Below are 18,981 nucleotides of genomic sequence, written 5' to 3'. Positions count from 1 at the left end.
ACTAGAATAGTCAGGTTCGTGGAGACGGGAGTGGAATGGTGGTTCCCAGGGGCTGGAGAGAGAGGGAATAGGGAGTTCGTGTTTAGCGGATACAGGGTTTCGGTTTGGGAAGATAAAACGTTTGGAGACAGATGGTGGTGATGGTTGCACAACAGTGTGAATGTACTTAATGCCACTGAGCTGTACACTTAAAAATGGATAAAATGGTCAATTTTATGTTATACATTTTACCCCAGTAAAAAAAAGATTAAAAAACGACACTACATCCCGGTGATTTCAGACATCTATTTACTGAGAATCCCACCTGAGAATGTATTCTGTCTCCATACTGAATGTGGTTTTTATTCTTTTCCTTTGGGTGTTATGTTCAGCATTTTTAATTTTTTTAATAGCTAAAGCTATGTCACATTTCCTCCTGTGACAAAGAGAGGGATTAAGTGTGGTGCATTCATCTCCCACCATCTGTTAGACAGCTCCTCTGAAGCCTTCTGGAAGCTGAAGGGCGGGGATGCTCACATGGCGTCTCTCAGCTGCCACTTCCTTGTCCACTGGCCCGGGGAGACCCGCCTTCCACCGTCTTAAAATATAGTGTATTAATAGAAAAGTTGAGGTAGAGTCAGGGCAACAGATCAAGACACAACAGCCATTGTAAAGATACTTTGTGACTCACAGAACCCAGGGGCACGCCATGCCTTGGGGCCGCCCGCGGAAGCTCCGGGGCGCAGAGGGAGAGTGGGGAACCATGAACCTTGGTCTCATCAATAGAGATTTCACAGGCATAATGGGCACCCTCTTATTGCAGATGGTAAAATTTTACCACCTTTGATTCACATCACCCTCTGGTTTTATTTTTTATTTTTTTAAATTTTTAATTAAATTTAAAAAAATTACAAATACACTGATGTCCCATCCTACCCTGTGGAGAGTCTGTTTTCCCCCCTCAGTGTCTTTGTCATACAGAGTTTTAAATTTTAAACTAGAGGACTTTATCTTTTCCTTTATTGTTCATTCTTTCTATTTTTTGTTTAATACATTCTTTCCTACTCCAAATCATATAAATATCTTCTATATTTTCTTCTGAGTTTTAAAGTTTTGCTCTATACCTTTATTTATTTTTTTAAAAATACGTTTTTTAAAAATTTCCATCTGGGATTTATTGTTGTGTTTGGCATCAAGTAGGGTCCTAATTTTTTCTTTTACATATGAATACCCGATGACATCATGATACCTATTGATCTGTGTGCCACGTGTGTGTGTGTGAGTGTGCGTGTGTGTGTGTGCGTGTGCGTATGTGCATGCATCTTCTATTCCATTGATCTGTTTGTCCTCTGCACTAATACCACACTGTTTAATTGCTCTGGCTTTATGGTTTATAGTACATTTTGATATGTGGTAGGACTTACCCCCTCCTCCCCTCCCCCCATTCCTTCTCTCCCCACGTAGGACTAACCATCCTTTGTCTTCAAAGTTGTCATGGCTATTCATGGTCCTTTAGGATCATCTTGTCAGATTTTAACTGGATTGCATTGAATTTATGTATAAAGTATTTGAGAGGAAGGCCAAATTTATATTATTGACCTTCCCCTTCATGAACATTTCATATGACTACATTTGTAGAGTGTTCATTATTTATGCAGTTTTGCTGTTGTTGTTAAATTTATCCTGTGATATCCTCAGATTCTTTTTTCTATTACAAATGCTAAATAAAAAAAACCCCAATCCTCCAAAACCAAAAACAGAAAACAAACCTGCTCCCAATCAGTTTTTGTTGCCTTACAATGTGTTTTATATGATCTTGTTTCCAGCAACTTTGCTAGAATTGTCTTGGTTTTTTATAGCTTCTCTTTGATTTTCTGTAAAGGAATCATGTCCTTTGTAGATAATGGTGTTTTGTTCTCTTCTTTCTATTCCTTACTCTTTTCATTGCTTCCCCCACTTGTCTTATTTTGCATAGATGCACTGATACCTGATGTCCTTGGGTTTTATCTGATATTAAAAGGTAAAATTCTAAGGTTAGACTGTTATGTGTGATGTTTGTAATTTTGACAGATACATTATTAGATTAAAACCATTTTTTAATTGTATATATGTACATATACCTATATATATACTTACATATATTTCATTTAACACATTGAAATGGTAAATTAAAGTCATAATTAAAATTCTGTTTTATAGTACCATATAATCTACATACAGTGTAAAGTTTGATGAGTTTTGAGAAATGTATATACCCATGTAATTTACACCCTGTAAAACTATAGAGTCTCCTCCATCCAGAGTATCCTTTGCAGTTAACTTCCCACCCCCACCCCCTGATTCCGTGGCCAGACAAGTAGTCTGATTTTTATCAGTAGAGGTAAATATTACCTATTCTAGAAACTCTAGAAAAATGGAATTATACTGTAGACATTCTTTTCTGTCTGTCATCTTCTATTCAGCATGTTGTTGAGGTTCATCCATATTGTTGTGGGTATCAGCAGTTTATTTCTTTTTTATTACTGAGTAGTATTTCATTATATAAATGTACTATAATTTGTTTATTCATTTTCCTGTTAACATTTTTTAGTATATGTGCTGCCGAAGCGAGGACCATTTTCCTGTTAATAGACATTGGGGTTGTTTCTAGTTTTTGACTAATATGACTTAAGCTTCTATGAACATTCTTGTCATAAGTCTTTCTGTGTTTTCATTTTACTTGGGTTCATATCTGAAAGTGCAATTACTAGATTGTAGTTTAGGCATACATTTAACTTTATGAGAAACTTCCAAAATTGTACCACTTTATATTTCTACCAACACTGTTGGAGAATCCTAATTGTTTTATATCATTATCAAGATTAGATGTTGTCTGTCCTTTTTATTTTAGCCATTCTAGTGGCTATGTATGGGTGACTAATGCTTAAGTACTTTTTCATGTGTTTATTAACCATTTATATATTTTTCCTTTGTGAAGTTCCTGTTCAGATCTTTTGCTGACGTTTTGTTGTTGTTGTTGTTGGATTGTTTTTTTAACTATTAAGTTGTAGGGGAGCTTTTAAATATTTTGGAATCAAGTCTTTTGTCAGGTATATATAATTACACCTACTATATTCCCTCCTACTCACAGGACTTTCCTGTTCATTTCTTTTTTTAAAAAATTTGTATTTTTATAATTTCTCCAGTTTATTTTGAAAACAATCTTTTCTGACATGTATCCACATGAATTTTAGATTAATTAACTCACAGTAAATAGAAATGACCTACATGTGCCTATAAATTAAGCACTGATGAGTGTTTATTAACATACCGGTATTTAAGTATCCCAACATAAAAGAACTTTTGCTAACTTTTTAATTATTTTTCCCTCCTAAGCTAATTTATTTTTGACATTTGGGTTATGTATGCATAAAAAAGCAGACACGTTCTGCAAACTGACCATGAGATAAACCAGCATACAAGTGTCTTTTTTGGATATGATTAAATTTCCAGGGGCAAAGTGGTTCAAACGGGAGCAAATGAGCCCACTTCCTTATAAAATAAACTAAACAAAAACTAGGGAGTATTAAAGGTGCTAAGATTAATTCCACAAATCTTTTTCTTTTTTCTGTCTTTTAAATATGCAAGTGTGCACTATGAATATGTATGAATGAACACTTTTCATCTAGGTTGTAAGCTCCCATGGATGGTAGAAGGCCCTGGAATAAGGAGGTAGTGCAGGGGAACGGGGCATTCATCCTCATCAGGTTGTCCACAATCTTAGGGAAGAGGTAGAACAGAAGACTTATAAGCCTCAGTGGGCTCAGATGTTGATCTGGGTCTTAAAGTAGTGTTCATTTCATCATGTTCTATTTTGTTTGTTCCTCATTTTTTGTAACTGGAGCAAAGTGGGAGGTTCAGCTAGTCTAAGAAGACTTTATGTACCCCACCAATTGTCTCGATCAAAAATTTTTATTTATTCTTCTGCCAAACACAGCTACTGAATTTCATCTTTAATTATTTTTTAAGTTAAGAAAGAGCAAGTCAACTGAAGAAACAGCTGTGGGCTTGAGCTATGGAATGTTCTCGCACTTTGACACATCGACTGAGAGATGCAGAGGCTGTGGGGATTAGCCCCATTGGCTGCATCAAGGAGTGGATGCAGTGTCAGCACACCTTCTTCAAGAACACTCTACAGCACCTTTCACACTGCTGGTAGATGGTCTTGAGTTGGAGTCTCCCATAATGGGGATCTTCAGTGATATATCGCTTTCATGGATAATAGCTCCCAAGTGGTTCAATTTTAGCTTTGCCATTTTTAACTTGCTTCCTTTTTCTATTCAAATCTCTCATATTGCTTTCATCCACACGTAGTATATAATCAAATGTGGCAAAGTCTTCTTGGTAACCTGCCTGGACAATGTGATTCATGGGAGTACCATGCTCCTTCATGCAGTTGTGCCTTTGATAATCAGGAGGGTTTTCTATTTCATGCATGGCTGTTGCTGCAGTCCACCCTTCAATTATCGACAACATTTTGATCAGTTACAAGTTTTCTGAAAATTGCTTCTGCAATGAGTGATTGGCAGATGCTACCCAGACGCAGCCACAGCACTGATGTGGGCACCTGTTTGGCCATCTTCCCATGCACGCCGAGGCCGCTGCTGACCACCTTAGAAGATTTCTCCTGCTCATTTTCACAATGGTGTCTTTTGAAGAGTTAAAGGTCTAATTTTGATGAAGTCCATTTGATCTATTTTCTTCCTTTATTGCGTTAATGTAGTTAGCTACACTGATGATTTTCAAATGTTAAGTAACATTTTTTCCTGCATAAACCATAGTTGATCATGAAATATTACACTTTTTACAAATTGCTGGATCTGATTTACTTACTATTTGGTTAAGTGTTAATGAGAGAAATTGCTCTGTATTTTATATCAGTGTTATGCTGCCCTCATAAAATTATTTGAGAAGTATTCCTTTCTCCTGAAAGTTTGTGTAAAACTGATATTTTTTCTTCCTTAAATATTTAATAATATTTAATGGTAAAGCCACTTTACTATGGAGTTCTTGAAAGTAGGGTTTAAAGTGCAAATTCAGTTTCTTTAATAGATATTTCTCTTCTCAATTCTATCAAATAATTTATTTCAATGCTCCATTATTTAAGTATTTTGATACTTCAAGTATTTTCATGCTCTATCAGAAGCATATACATTTGGGATTGTCTACATACCCACTTTATCATTATGAAATATTCCTCTTTATTTATGTCAATACTCTTTTTTTCCTGTTGTCTGGTATAAATATAGTTACTTCAGCTTTCTTATGATTAGTGTTAGCATGATATGTCTTTTTTTCATTCATTTTAACCTATCTATGTCTTTATGTTTCAAGTGGGTTTCCTGGAAACATACTATAGTTTGATATTGCTTTTTTATCCAGACTGTTAATTTCCTTCTTTAACTGGAGTCTTTAATTCACTTATATTCAGTGTAGGTATTAATATGTTTGAGTGTAAGTCTAGTGCCATGCTGTTGTTTTCTATTTTTCCCATATGTAATTTTTTCTTTTTTATCCTTTCTCTGTCTTACTTTAAAATTGAGTATTATTTTTAGTATTCTATTTGATTTCTTCTCTTGGATTTTTATTATCCCACTTTGTTTTATTTTCCTTGCTGGTTGCTCTAGGGTTTATACAATGCACCTTTAACAGTCTTAATTCAAGCAGTATTATACCACATTATATATATATATATATTTATTATATATACCACTTGTATGTAGCTATTGTTATTCTTTTACTTCTACATATGTTATAAACCCTAATCAATAAGGGTTTTAAAATTAAATTATTGTTCTCCTTCCTAGGATAAATTATTACTGGAGTTTTACTAATTTTTAAAGCATTTTTGCATCTGTATTAATAAGTGAAATTATAATTTTGTATCTTCATACTAACTTTTTCCATTCTTGGTATCAAGATTATACCAGTCTCATGACATGACTGGGAAAATGTCCGGGCACCATCGTCCTGTACCTGGACCGTTGCAGTAGCCTGAGAGCTGTTCTTTACCCCTTCACTCTTGTCTTATCATATATCTCTGCCTCCAAGTCCATGGACCACAGTATGGTTTTTCTAAAATACACATCCCTTGCCTAAAACATGAAACAGTTCATGGCTCATTTTGGCAACTTAGTAATTATTTGTTTTCTAGGGTTTCTCTAGCATCGTGCAAGCTGAAGTGATGTCATGTGACCACTGGTGTTGGCTGGTATTGGGTCACAGCAGCTTTTCTACCACCCTATTCCAACTTCCTATGGTGCTTTAGTTTTGCCAATAATGTCTATTAACAGCTAACTCCCCACTGTCATTTTTCATGCAGTTACCCGTGTGGTGTGATCTGGGGTCTAGTTAGAAGGGAAACATTTAAGGAATGGTCATGAGTATGACATTGCAAGCGCAGTGACCTAACATTCTATGCATTTTTCCTGAATTTGGGATCCAGAGCAGACTTTTACAAGAGGGATAAACTGTTTAAATATGTGGTCTAAAAAATCTGCCCGTTTTAAAGCTGCATCTTCACAGAAGCACCTGCACCTCTAAGGTCTAGCTTCTACTGAGAGCTAGCCCCTCAGGAGATGCTGATGAGGTGCCATTTCTGAAACTTTTGGAAAAGAAATATGTTAAATGCATGTTTTTTCCATTTTAGTTTATCTTCTTCACTATTCTCCCTTCTTCAATAAATGGTAGGATTTCGTTGGTCTTCCTGATGCCCTTGTAGAAAGTGGGCCAGAGCACTACAACATAATCATCCCAGTTTTATGGAGGAGGTCTTTGAGGCTCTCAGAGGTTGTGTCAGTGGCCTGGGGCACGCATGACCATGCAGTGGAGCAGGGAAGCAAACTATGGCCCGCTGTCAGGCTTGGTCTGGATCTCAGTGTCCTGGTTTCCTCTTCCTGGACACCACTTTCCTTGTAAGACTGATGTGAGGGATTAAAGACCACAGTATGTAAAGCACCAACATAGTGTCCTGCACTGAGTTGTTCAATAAATATTATACCTGTAACACACATCAAATAAAGTTCCCACCACTGGGAATTGAAGTACTGTCTATAATTCTGTCCACCAATTCAATAGATTTTTGAGCACTGACTTTCGGGGTGCCAGGTCTTTTGTCAGGTCCTGTGAGTGAAACAAAGGGGATTGAGCAGTGGTCCCCACCTTGCTGGCATCACTGACTGGTAGGGGATCCGCAATCACAATGCAACACCAGGAGGGCAGTGGGAGCAGGGAGGGGAAGGGATTTCATTTTGCCGGGCAGCGTTTCACAAGACTGCAGAGGGGAGGTGACACTGGAGGTAAATCTTGAAGGATGAGTGGAATTTCATCAGACAGAGGGTGTGGGGCAGGGCCCTCGCAACGGAGGGAGGGCATACTGCATTCAGACCGTGGCGAACTGACTTGCACATGCTTCTGCCAGAGTCACAAGAGGTCTTGAACTAATAGTCAACCCTGCTCTAGTTTCCTTGTCACTGTGTCTTTTCTTTGAAATGAATGGAGCTTTTTCATCTTTTATCCTTATTTTTCTCCTCTCTGGGTTACAGTGGCAGATTGTTTTATTTTCCCCTGATAAATTGACTGCCCGGATAGTATTTCAGTTATCATTTATGGAACAAGGCCAAGGTAGTTCTTTCATATATGTAGCACTGACTCAATTGTCCTTTCCTTTTCTCTTTCTGTGACAGCCTTCAGCCTATTTGTGACATCGGAGAAACTTTCTGACAGTGACATTTGGCAGTCATTTATTGTATAGTCTGCTGCTCTCGGTGCTTGAAAGCAAAGCTATGTGGCTGGTTTTGAGCTGGTGACCATGTCCCGGTATGGTAACCAGGCCCCCTGGTGCATCGAGTGTTTACATCACACCCGATCTTGGCATATTTGGGAGTGGCTAGAGCTTTATCTGTCAGTTGCTCCTTTAGGGTTACTTAAGCCAGGGGTGTTCTATTTTTTCCCCTCAAATCAGTGAAGATTTAGTTCCAAGTGGTAAACCACCAAAGTAGAGTTTGAGCAGCTTATTCCTGGGACAAGGGGTGGAGGGGACACTTGATTAAATATATACAGTGAATATTTGTTGAATCTCATTGCAAGCACTTTTCTACTTCATGAGAAGTAGGAGGTGTGGTTGCTGCCCTCGAGGGACTTAAAATAGAACCATGGAGGGTGCCTGGGTGGCTCAGTCGTTAAGCGGCTGCCTTTGGCTCAGGTCATGATCCCAGGGTCCTGGGATCAAGTCCCACATCGGGCTCCCTGCTCGGCGGGAAGCCTGCTTCTCCCTCTCCCACTCCCCCTGCTTGTGTTCCTGCTCTCGCTGTCTCTGTCAAATAAATAAATAAAATCTTAAAAAAAAAATAGAACCATGGAGAATTATACATACACATTAGATAAAATAGCAAGATGTCATCAAGTGAGTTAAAGCAGTATAACACGTACACAGAAGTGGGAGCAGAGAAAGCGTTGAATCTGTATATACTCAAATATGTTAAATAATGGCAGTAAATGTTAAATAATGTTAAATAATGGCAGTAATAAAATTGCTTACAGTCACACATAATAATCCAACCACAGACATGTCTGTGTCCTTAGGATCTAAAAAAATGAATTACATACTGATTTTAGAAAGAAAGAATTGCATTTTCTTGTTTTCCCATGTGGAGGGGGACCTGCAGTCATTCAACTGGACAGATTGTCCAGAAGACGAGGCAGGGTGGGCCAGGAAGGTCTGGGGTCTACGCTGGGCAAGGTGAAGGATATTTTGACTGAATAAAAATCTTCTCTAACTCCATTGCAAGGAAGGAAAAGAGAAGAAAAACTTGGCCTTTCACTCCCTCACCATGGAAAGTTTTGGAGTAAATAGAACACGGCAAAACAAAATGTAATTTGGGAACTGACGTTGAAAGTCAACAAGGAAAGGTAGAAATAGTTGCTGATGGTTCTATATCAATAAATCACTAGACCAGATGGAAGGACTAGGTGACAAATATTACCAGAAAATTCTCTTAACACTGGCTAAGCAGTGTGGATTTTCCCCACCATTCAGCCACAAACTGCTTGTGTCCTGTGGATTTTTCAGACTAGTTTCTAAGGGGTCAGGAAAAGAATAGAAGTTTGCTTTATGCTCCCCGTTTGAAGCTCTTGGGCAGTGGTTCTCAAACTACAGTGTGCGTTAGAATCACCTGGTGGGCTTGTTAGATGCAGATTGCTGGGCCCTCAGAGTTTCTGATTCCATAAGTATAGGGCCTGAGGATGTATGGCTCTAAGAAATTCCCAGGAGATGTTGACGCTGCTGGTCTGGGACCACATTTATGAGAACCACTGCTTTTAGGTGATGTGGACCCTGACCTACTTCCAGGTTTCTTGCATGACCCTCTTGACTCTCATCAATAGTGATACAACTTTGGGAAAATCAAACCGTGTGTGGGGATCTTGTCTACCCCTTGAGCTGTGCCTTTCCTTTTGTTATTCAACATGGCTGTAGGTTTTACCTAATTAAATGCTGCATCTGGATGGTCTGATTAATTTTGAGGTTGGAATTACTCTTACAGCAATAAGTATTTAGTTAGATCTTTGCTCTCTTCCCTATCAAAGCCTGAGGTTTGATTTCTTTATACATATATTTTAATAATCATCACCATTAGTGCTGAAATTAGAGATAAAAAAATCACAATCACCCTGGCGTATTTTTAGCATCTAAGCATGAACACTTGATTATTGTTTTCTGTTGAGTTTGTCATATGTTCCCATAATTTCCAATAAAAGAGAAAAGTACTTTTTGTACCAAATAGGTTTGCCTACAGTGGCCAAATGTAGAGACTTCCCATTCTGTGTTATTTTATACTTCCTACTCCTCTCCTGCTTCCCCAAATAGACACATTATATATAAGACTAGATTTATTGGATTTTCATGATTTATACAGGAATGTATAAGTGATTCTGGTGTATCCAGGATAAAGATTTTATTCCCAGGGTAAAATCTTCTGAAGCTGTGCAATGAAAATAAAATTATTTTATTTTATTACAGCATTAACTTAAGATGCATTCTTCTGAATAGTCCAGCCTGTGTTTGGGATTTAAGTGTCTCTTGCCCCTGCTGCGTCTATTTTCATCAGGGGCTGTGGCTTAATCTTCTTCTTCCTCCTTGCCCCACAACGGGAGATGGTTATTAGCAGCTAACACTGAACCTCCTAAAAATGCTAGCTCACATTCACTTTGTCCACGGGCAGGCTAGTACACATTCGCCATTCAGGGGAAAATACCACTGCTGGTCTGCTGGAAACGAGTCTTATGTCCAGCACCAGTGGGTGCAGTCAGATAACTGAGAGAAGGCTACAAATAATACTTCTAATTGACCTGCATGCTTCAATAATAGAAGACCTTTCATGCATGTCTTTCAGAAATAAGACGAGGGGAGTTCCTTGGAGGCATTAGTTTGCTAAATGACTTGCCCAAGGTCACCTGGTAATACGACCAGGTAAAAATTATGGCTTTGTGATCCATTCTCTTCCTTTACAGCCACATTCTTTTATTTCTTTCTTAGGGACAGAATCAATGGCTTATTCATCAAGACTTGCAAAGAGTCACTTCTGCAAAAATGGGAAAGATTGTGCATGCCAGATGAGTTTATTTTGTTCATGGATGTTATTGCTGGTCTGTTGGGGTGAGAAGGTGCAGGATAGGGCGACGAGACAAGGAGATGAGTGGTTCTCTATGCCTACAGTAATTTCTGGTGAAATTCAGAGCATTCTCCTTTCATTTATCCAAGTATGTAAGTGGAGGAATTTTAAATATAGATATATTTTCTTAGATGCAGGCAACACAGTATACTCTGGCTCATTAAGAAAGATTTCTTAGAGGATGTTAGTTTGCTGTAAAGTTATGATGAGGTCCAGAGAACCAAATTTGGATGCTTTATCACCGGAAGTGATATAGCCAGGGGAAATGTCCAACCTCACCATGCAGCTAGGGCAGTGGAACGTGCCACTGCCCTTTGCTGCTTGAACTCTGCCAAGCCATGCATTGGACAGAGAGTATTATGCCCAAGCAGCTTCAGAAATGCTAGGCACCTCTGACCATGCTGTTGGACTAAGAGCCTGGACTGCTGCCTCAGGATACTCATCCTCACTTCTTGGTCCCATGCGGGCGTGACAGCAGGGCGGAAGTCAACCACTGGCAGAACCTTCATGGCAAGGGGATATGGGAATTGTCCTTTGCTTTAACTCTCTATCGCAGAGGAAAACATATTTGATGGGACTGGAGTAGTTTTGAGTGAACCAATTGGCAGCAAACGCCAAAACTGTTCTCAAATTTTATTATTTACAATGGTGTGTATTAAGTCATGCCGTGAACCCATCCCTTTGCAAATAGCTAGCCTGTCTTCATACTGGCTATCAGATAAAAACTAATTTCCAAATTTACTTAGATATAGTATATGAAGATAATTAGTACAAAGAAAAGCCTACCTATACATTATTATTCTTATTTATTTTTCCCACATATGTATGTATTAATTTAAATTCAGTTAATTAACATACAACATATTATTAGTTTCAGAGGTAGAGTTTAGTGAGTCATCAGTTGTATGTAACACCCAGTGCTCATTCCATCAAGCGGCCTCCTTAATGCCCATCGACAAATTACCCCATCCCTCCACCCTTCTCCCCTCCAGCAACCCTCAGTTTGTTTCCTACAGTTAAGAGTCTCTTACGGTTTTTCTCCCTCTCTGATTTTGTCCTATTTTATTCTTCTCTCCCTTTCTCCTATTATCCTCTGTCTTGTTTCTTAACTTCCATATATGAGTGAAATTATATGATACGTGTCTTTCTCTCATTGACTTATTTCACTCAGCATAATACCGTCTAGTTGCATCCACGTCGTTGCAAATGGCAACATTTCATTTTTTGATGGCTGCGTAATATTCCATTGTGTATGTTCACTACAGCTTCTTTATCCTTTCATCTGTCAATGTATTGTTCTTATTCAGAGCTGAAAGTTGTATACACTTAATTTGGAAAAACTCCCCTTTTACGGATTTTGCTTATTCATAATTTCCTGAAAACTTGCTCAGAGATGGCAGCTTGGTGCATGACAAGTGCGGGCTTTATAGCCAGCTGGATCCAGATTCATATCTTGGTGTTGCTGCTTCCTAGCTACCTGATCTGGGGCGAGTTACTAGGCCTTTCTGCTTTTCACTGGCAAGAACACTGGTGCCAGAGTTGTAAATCTTTCGCTCGTTGAGCTCCACGTACCTTGAATGGAATCAGGTTTGTCTGGCACATAGCAGACACTGATGTTCTTTCTTCTTCTGGCCCTAGGGAAATGATGCCATCGTATGATCCTTTTATTATGGTTCACCTGTGCATTTATTTTCCAAACTGTACCATGTATTTAATCCCACAGTATGTTGCTTTAATATTATTCTTAGGTTATCCCATGTTTATTTTGTCTCCCTGATAAAAGAGAAGAGAGGGTGTGGCTTCTTGTTCTCTTTGCCCTATATCTTCTATCTCAAGTCTACTTCCTCCCTAAGTAACTGAAAGAAGTGTGATTGACCTAGATCAGGGCCGCTGCTGTGTATGGTTGTGCAGGCTCTACAGTGAACAAGAGCCCTACATCTCATGGGATACCAGTCACACTGCGTATTTATTACCCTGATCATGTGTATTTTAATTATTAACCATAGTACACGTATTATGTACATTAGGTCTTGTCCTGATAAAGTCAGTATGTTATGGAAACTTTTCAACAAAAAGAAGTGAAGTGTCTTGAAGAAGGATACCTCTTTCTGTTTTGTACAAATGCAAGATGTAGGCACCACATAGGTTAGCAGTGGTCCTGGATAAGTTGATGATATTGATGAACGACAGGGTAGTTTTGAAAGCTGTTCACTTCTAAATATAGCAATTCTTTTCTTAGTTCCCCTGTTCTAAGGCACTGTTCTAAGCAGTTGGAGACACAATGATGATAAAATACAGTTACACTGGTTTCCTAGAGTTGCCTTAACAAATTACCATGAAGAGAAATTTATTCTCTCATAGTTCTGGAAGCTAGAAGTCTGAAATCAAGGTGTCAGCAGGGCCATGCTCTCTCTGAAGGCTCTGGGAAAAAATCTTTCCCTGCCTCATCCTAGTTTCTGGTGGTTGTAGGCAATCCTTGGCATTCTTTGGCTTATGGATACCACTTTAATCTCTGTCTCTGTTTCCACATGGTCTTCTTCCCTGTATATCTGTGTGTCTTTGTGTGTCCCCTCCTCTTCTTATCAGGACACAGGTCATTGGATTTAGGGCCCACCCTGATCTAGTATGGACTCCTTGTAACTTAACTAATTACACGTACAGAGACCTTGTTTCCAAGTGAGGTCATCCTCAGATCCTGGGGTCAGGACTTCAACATATCATTTTGGGGGACACAATTCAGCCAGTTACAGTCATGGAGCCTACAATATTATAGCTTGAGGTGGAGGAAGACAACAAACAAACAATAATTATATAATACATGAGTGATGTTAAGTACTAAGAAGAAAAACCAGCCTCAAGGCACAGGAGTGGTGGTGGTGGTGGTGGTGGTGGTGTGTGTGTGTGTGTGTGTGTGTCTATTTTAGATTGTTTGGTTAGGGAAGGCCTTTCTAATAAGGTGACAGTTGAGTGGACACCCAAATTAAAGGAGTAGGCCAGCAGTCTGGATTTGGGGAGGGATTTTCCAGGCAGAGGAAACAGCCAACACCTTGAGGTCTGAGCATGTTGGGCATCTGAGGAGCTGCTGGGAGGCCTGTGTGGGAGAAACTCAATGAGGGGAGGATGGTGGGAGGTGAGGACAGGGAGGAAAGGGGACAGATCACATAGGACTGTGTATAATAGGATATTACAAACTTCCTGATTAAGATGGCAAACCATCACAGGGATTTCAGTAGAAGAGGACAAGATCTGATTCATGTTTTAAAGGATCACTCTGTTGCCATGGTGAATGGACTATGGAGAGTCAAGCTGGGCATAGAAGGGGCTCCACCCACAGTTAGCATGATGGTGCGAACAAGAGGTACCGGGCATTCAGGCTGTGTGGGAGTGAGAGGTCTGGCCCTGCAGGCAGCATGTTCCCAGGCTGACCAGTCTAGAAGCCCAGCCCTCCCTCCTCCTCCATCCTTAGTTCTTCCCTGATCCTTGATCATCGATGGCATCTTTGAAGTCGGTATTGGATTGGAGGCTTTGCTCATTCTGTGGGTACAAATTTGGGGGCTCAGAAATCAATTTAGGAAATAACAGTCACATGTTGTTGCAGACCTTCCTGTCCCTTCCCTTCCCTTATTGGACAATTCAGACATTCGATGAGATAGGTAGGTAGGCGTCCGTGATGGAGAAGCTGCAGTGTCTCTTCTGTTTTGTCCCTCCTAGAAGCTCAGTTTCTCAGTGCTGATGATGGGAGTTAAATTAAGGAAAGGGAGAAAACTGGAAGGAACCTTGTGGTGTTGGAATAAAACCAAGAGGTATCACTGTGAACTCAAAGTTTTCAAGGTGTATGAATAGATACAGAAATCCCAAGGTAAATGTGTGTGCATATGCATTCACACGTGTATCTTCCAGCTCTGCCACTGAGAGTCTGGAGCAGTGACACCCCAACAGCAGTAAGCATACCCAGGGCCAGTTCTTGGCTTCCAAATACTACTCTACACTGAGAGGACCCAGTGCTCTTTGGAACCACTGCTGAATACAAGTAAAAATAGTACCAGGTGGGGTTAGAACAAGCAAGGACTTGTTCAAAGAAGAGTGGGACAAAAGGACCCAGAATTCACCTTGCATGCTCCCCACCCCTGCCACCCCTCCAGCCAAACCAGGCACAGTTTGAGCATCGATATAAATGAAAATGATACCTTGGATTATAACCCAAGGATAAAATGGAAAACAGTGAGTCCACATATGTACAAATACACTGAAAACTTTCTTGAGGAATGGGATATTTCCATAGTTTCAATTACATTCCCTCTGAATACTTATTAAATACAAAGATGAAAAGAGTAGCTTTACAGTGGAAAAGTCTGGCAGGCGCCATCTTAATCAAGTGATCACAGTTAACATCATCAGTAACTCCCAAATCCTGTGCCACCTGATGGGAAGCGATGAGAAGAACATGGCATCAAATCTGATATTCCTACCAAAGATGCAAACCTGAATCTACTCACGAGGAGACACCAGACAAACTCAAACAGAATGATGTTCTGCAGAATAACTGGCCTATAGTCCTCAGAAGTGCCAAGGTCATGAAAGTCAAAGGGAAACTGAAGAGCCATTTCATACTGAAGGAGGCTAAAGAGACAAAACTCTGCAGTATGTGATCTCGAGAGGGGTAGGGAAGGCTTTTGTCACAAAAAACATTACTGGGACAATTGGTAAAATTTCGTTGAAGCTTGAGAATGGATGATAGTAATCTACCAGTATTAATTTTCTAATTTTGGTAGTTGTCTTGTAGTTATATAGGTCATGTCCTTGTTTGTAGGAAAATACCACTAAACTAGTCAGGAATCTAGGGGCATCTGGTCAGCTCTGACAATTCTCAGCACTTCCAAGGTTCAGAAAAAAAAAATTCTCCATGCTGTATTTGCAACTTTCCTGAAACTTGTGTTTGTTTAAAATAAATTCATGGAGGGCATGAATTTTGATACATGAATCAGTAAAGGAGACACAGATACAATGCCTAATTATTTGGCCTGTTCTTGAGGTAAGCATCCCTACTGCTACTAAATTCTCTCAAGTATGTGTGGGGGTTTGGAAATCTCACACTATTCCAGGGTCCTAGTGCTTCCTCCACGTGGGATATGGGGTGAGTTCAAGATGAATGCAGGCCCTCCCTATGGATGGTGGTACGTGAAACAAGGACAAAAACAAAGCAAAACAAAATAACCACTGACTCTGGTCTGAGCTGAGCTGTTATGATAGAGATGCACTTCCTCAAGCTTTGCAATGGATTAAGCCAAGTCTCTGAAGCTCCTCAGGTTAGATGGTGCCTTGATGTTATTTTTCCACCATGCTTTTTGGCAGATATTATGGTCATGTTTATTAATTGTATTTGGCTCCCTGAAGGCAAACAAGAGCTGCATATGTATTAGGGAAGAAAACAGGAAGCACAAATAGAAAAAAAAAATGGTGGGCTTCTGTTTTATTTCCTTCCAGTCAATCCCATGAGTGAACAACTGCATTTAAACATTTTGTCTGGATGTAGTTTCTTAAGCCTGAAGAATCTTGTCTTTTACTTCTGTGCTTTGTCACTCCCCCAAGGCAATACACGTAATGTCATTTTTGCTAGCAAGCTTGCCCCCTATGGCTGGTGGCTCACCAGTTTTATCTCTTGCTAAGGCTGTCATTTTATGGCTAATGTTTATTAATGCTTAATTTGGGGTAGAGAAGAAATTGGCCTTTTCAGCCATGAATGGCTTCGAATGATGGGACTCCTGATCATCTTGTCTTGCAACCTTTGGGCAGAGGGCTTTTTCTAGAAGAGCTACATTTGCATCCTTTCTCCTCTGCTTGCAGCAGGGCAGGACTGGGACTAGTGTGAGGCTTGGAAGCCCCTAGAACATAGAATTTAAGGGGACATCAGTCTCAGGGCTGTGTAGGTACAGGGTCAGCACCTGAGGGTTGGCACCTTCTTAAATGTGTCATAGGCACCTGCAATCATGTGAGTTTATCTCCCTTTTGTGTGTCAAGAAAGAGCCAGCAGATGCCAGTGCTCTGAATTCTTCCTATTGTGTTTCCCAATATCACTTCTTTTGATAAGTAGCATTTCCAAGGTACAATAGATGATAATTCATCACATTTCACCACTCCTCAAGGTACAAGATTTCCAGGGCGCCTGGGTGGCTCAGTCGTTAAGCGTCTGCCTTCGGCTCAGGTCATGATCCTGGGGTCCCGGGATCGAGTCCCACATCGGGCTCCCTGCTCGGCGGGAGGCCTGCTTCTCCCTCTCCCACTCCCCCTGCTTGTGTTCCTGCTCTCGTGGTCTCTCTCTGTCAAATAAATAAAATCTTAAAAAAAAAAAAAAGATACAAGATTTCCAGCCACATACCCAAAGCTCCATCTTTCTACTCTACCAATTTCCCATTTTGATTCTGTTTCTTATAACATTTTATTTCCAGGTAACAATTTCTATATCAGTTAGGAAGTCCATACACTGTAAGTGACAATAGCCTCCCCATCCTGGCTTAAATAAATTGGAGGATTTACTTTTTTCTTGCAGTAAGAAGCCTGGAGGCAGGTAGCCCAGAATCAGCATGGAGATGTCCTGAGACCCTGGATCCTTCTATGTTTGCACTCAGCCGTCCTTAGCATGGCTTGTCTCCTGGTATTCACAATATGGCTGCCCATCTTCTAGCATCACATCTGTGTTCTGGGCAGAGGGAAGATAGTGAGCAAGAGGTGGATGCGCAATAAGCCTATTTCTCTAGTGAACGGCTTTCTCACAGGCCCAACCAGTGGCTCATACTTACATCCCATTGGTCACTACTGTGTCCTTCAGCAGCCCAATCTGCAAGAGAATCTGAAATCTAGTTGTTCTTGTATAGTGTGTGTTTTTGTTTTTAGTTTATTTGATTTTAGCCAAGGACATTGCTACCCCCAATAAGAGCTTGGTTATGATGGGAGAATAGCTATTGGGTGGGTAACTGGCAGTCTTGTCACAGCTCTGCTTCGCCTCAACCGTGTCATACCACGTGACAAGGAAAATGGCTGTCACGGCAGCCTTTGGCCCAACTTGCATCCCCTGCCTTATGGTTCCCACCACAGAGAGGAACCTTTTTCCTTTCTGTTCCTGTACGTCAGTCTCAGGAGGGCTCTGGTTGTCTTGGGTGGCACACCCGTCCCTGTGATTACAGGGGACATGAGCCATTCTTGTTGTCCTCACCTTACCACATGGGGGACGGGTGGCTTCTTGAGGACAGGACAACAGAGGAGAGTGGCTTGCTGCCCAGACACACTATATTTCTGTGCAAGATTTTAGAAGAATTATATATGGCCAAAGGCAAAAAGAGAGGCCCATCAGGGGGTAGAGAAACAGCATTCAAGGTGGAGTGTGAGAACTGTGTATAGGATTCTGGTGGTAGTCGGGAGCCCAGCTTGGCTGCAGAAGAAAGGAGAGAAGAATGATGTAGGTGAGGCACCAAGGGGCTGGTAGTTGAAAAACATTTATGTTCTCTCTAGCAAGATCCTGTAGATTCTTCTCTCTAAAGAGGAAATGTTGTTACCGTGACAAAAATACCCACCTCCAGCTGTCTCTTCTATCCTACTTGTTTCTGACCTTATGTGAGTTAGCATTAGGTTCAGCTAGACAGAAAATCCCAAATAATCATTAATTATAGTTGTTTCCAATAGGTCTGATTGTTGTTGTTGTTGTTCTCACATTACTGCACAGGTCGGCAGTTCCGGCCCTGTCACGGCATCTCACGGTTTTAGCTGTGCACACAGCCAAGCTGCTGCTATCTTGCTTTTTCATGTGGGGCTTCAACCTCACGGCCCATAGAAGTGTGGTGATGGAGGCAGAAGGATGAGAGCAGGGGCACAACATACAGTGCCTGTGTGTTCTGTCCCTTAGGGAAGGCTCCCAGAAGTTGCCCATCGATACTTCCAGTTTTGGCCCTTTGTTCAGGTCTTAGTTTCTTGGCCACATCTAGCTGCAAGGGAGGCCCAGCCCAAAGCCTTATTCTGCAGATGGAGAGAACAGAACTGGAGGAGGCACTTAGCAGACTCTTTCCAGGCATCATCCTCTTCTGAGCCGCTCTATCTGAAGGTCGCCATAGGGATTGTCAAGCCACAGGACCCCCGGGGGCCTGGCTGGCATGGACCTGTACTTGCCCCTCCCAGCAGCCCAAGGGCATTGCCTTCAAGGGGTGGACTGTGCCTGTGAAGGCAGCCTGAGGGAGCTCCAGCAGCAGCTTCTGCAAGGTTATAAAGAATAGCTCTTGTCCACAGTGCAATTTAGAATCTCTGC

The 18,981-nt window shown here is 40.7% G+C and overlaps 1 protein-coding gene and 1 pseudogene across 2 annotated transcripts in view; one reads left to right on the top strand and one right to left on the bottom strand.

Moving 5' to 3' along the window:
* DISC1 (DISC1 scaffold protein) overlaps positions 1-18,981 on the top strand; it is a 366,833-nt gene that overhangs the window by 236,044 nt on the left and 111,808 nt on the right. The gene's annotated exons all lie outside the window — the stretch shown is intronic.
* On the bottom strand, positions 4,126-4,849 carry LOC123845593 (low molecular weight phosphotyrosine protein phosphatase-like; annotated as a pseudogene).

This window comes from Mirounga angustirostris, unplaced genomic scaffold (genome assembly GCF_029215605.1).
Source record: "Mirounga angustirostris isolate CCGP_5_RB_7025 unplaced genomic scaffold, mMirAng1.0.hap1 SCAF_6, whole genome shotgun sequence".
NCBI classification, from domain to species: Eukaryota; Metazoa; Chordata; class Mammalia; order Carnivora; family Phocidae; genus Mirounga; species Mirounga angustirostris.
The sequence above is the reverse complement of the archived record's forward strand: the minus strand, read 5'-3'. Positions and strand labels throughout refer to the sequence as shown.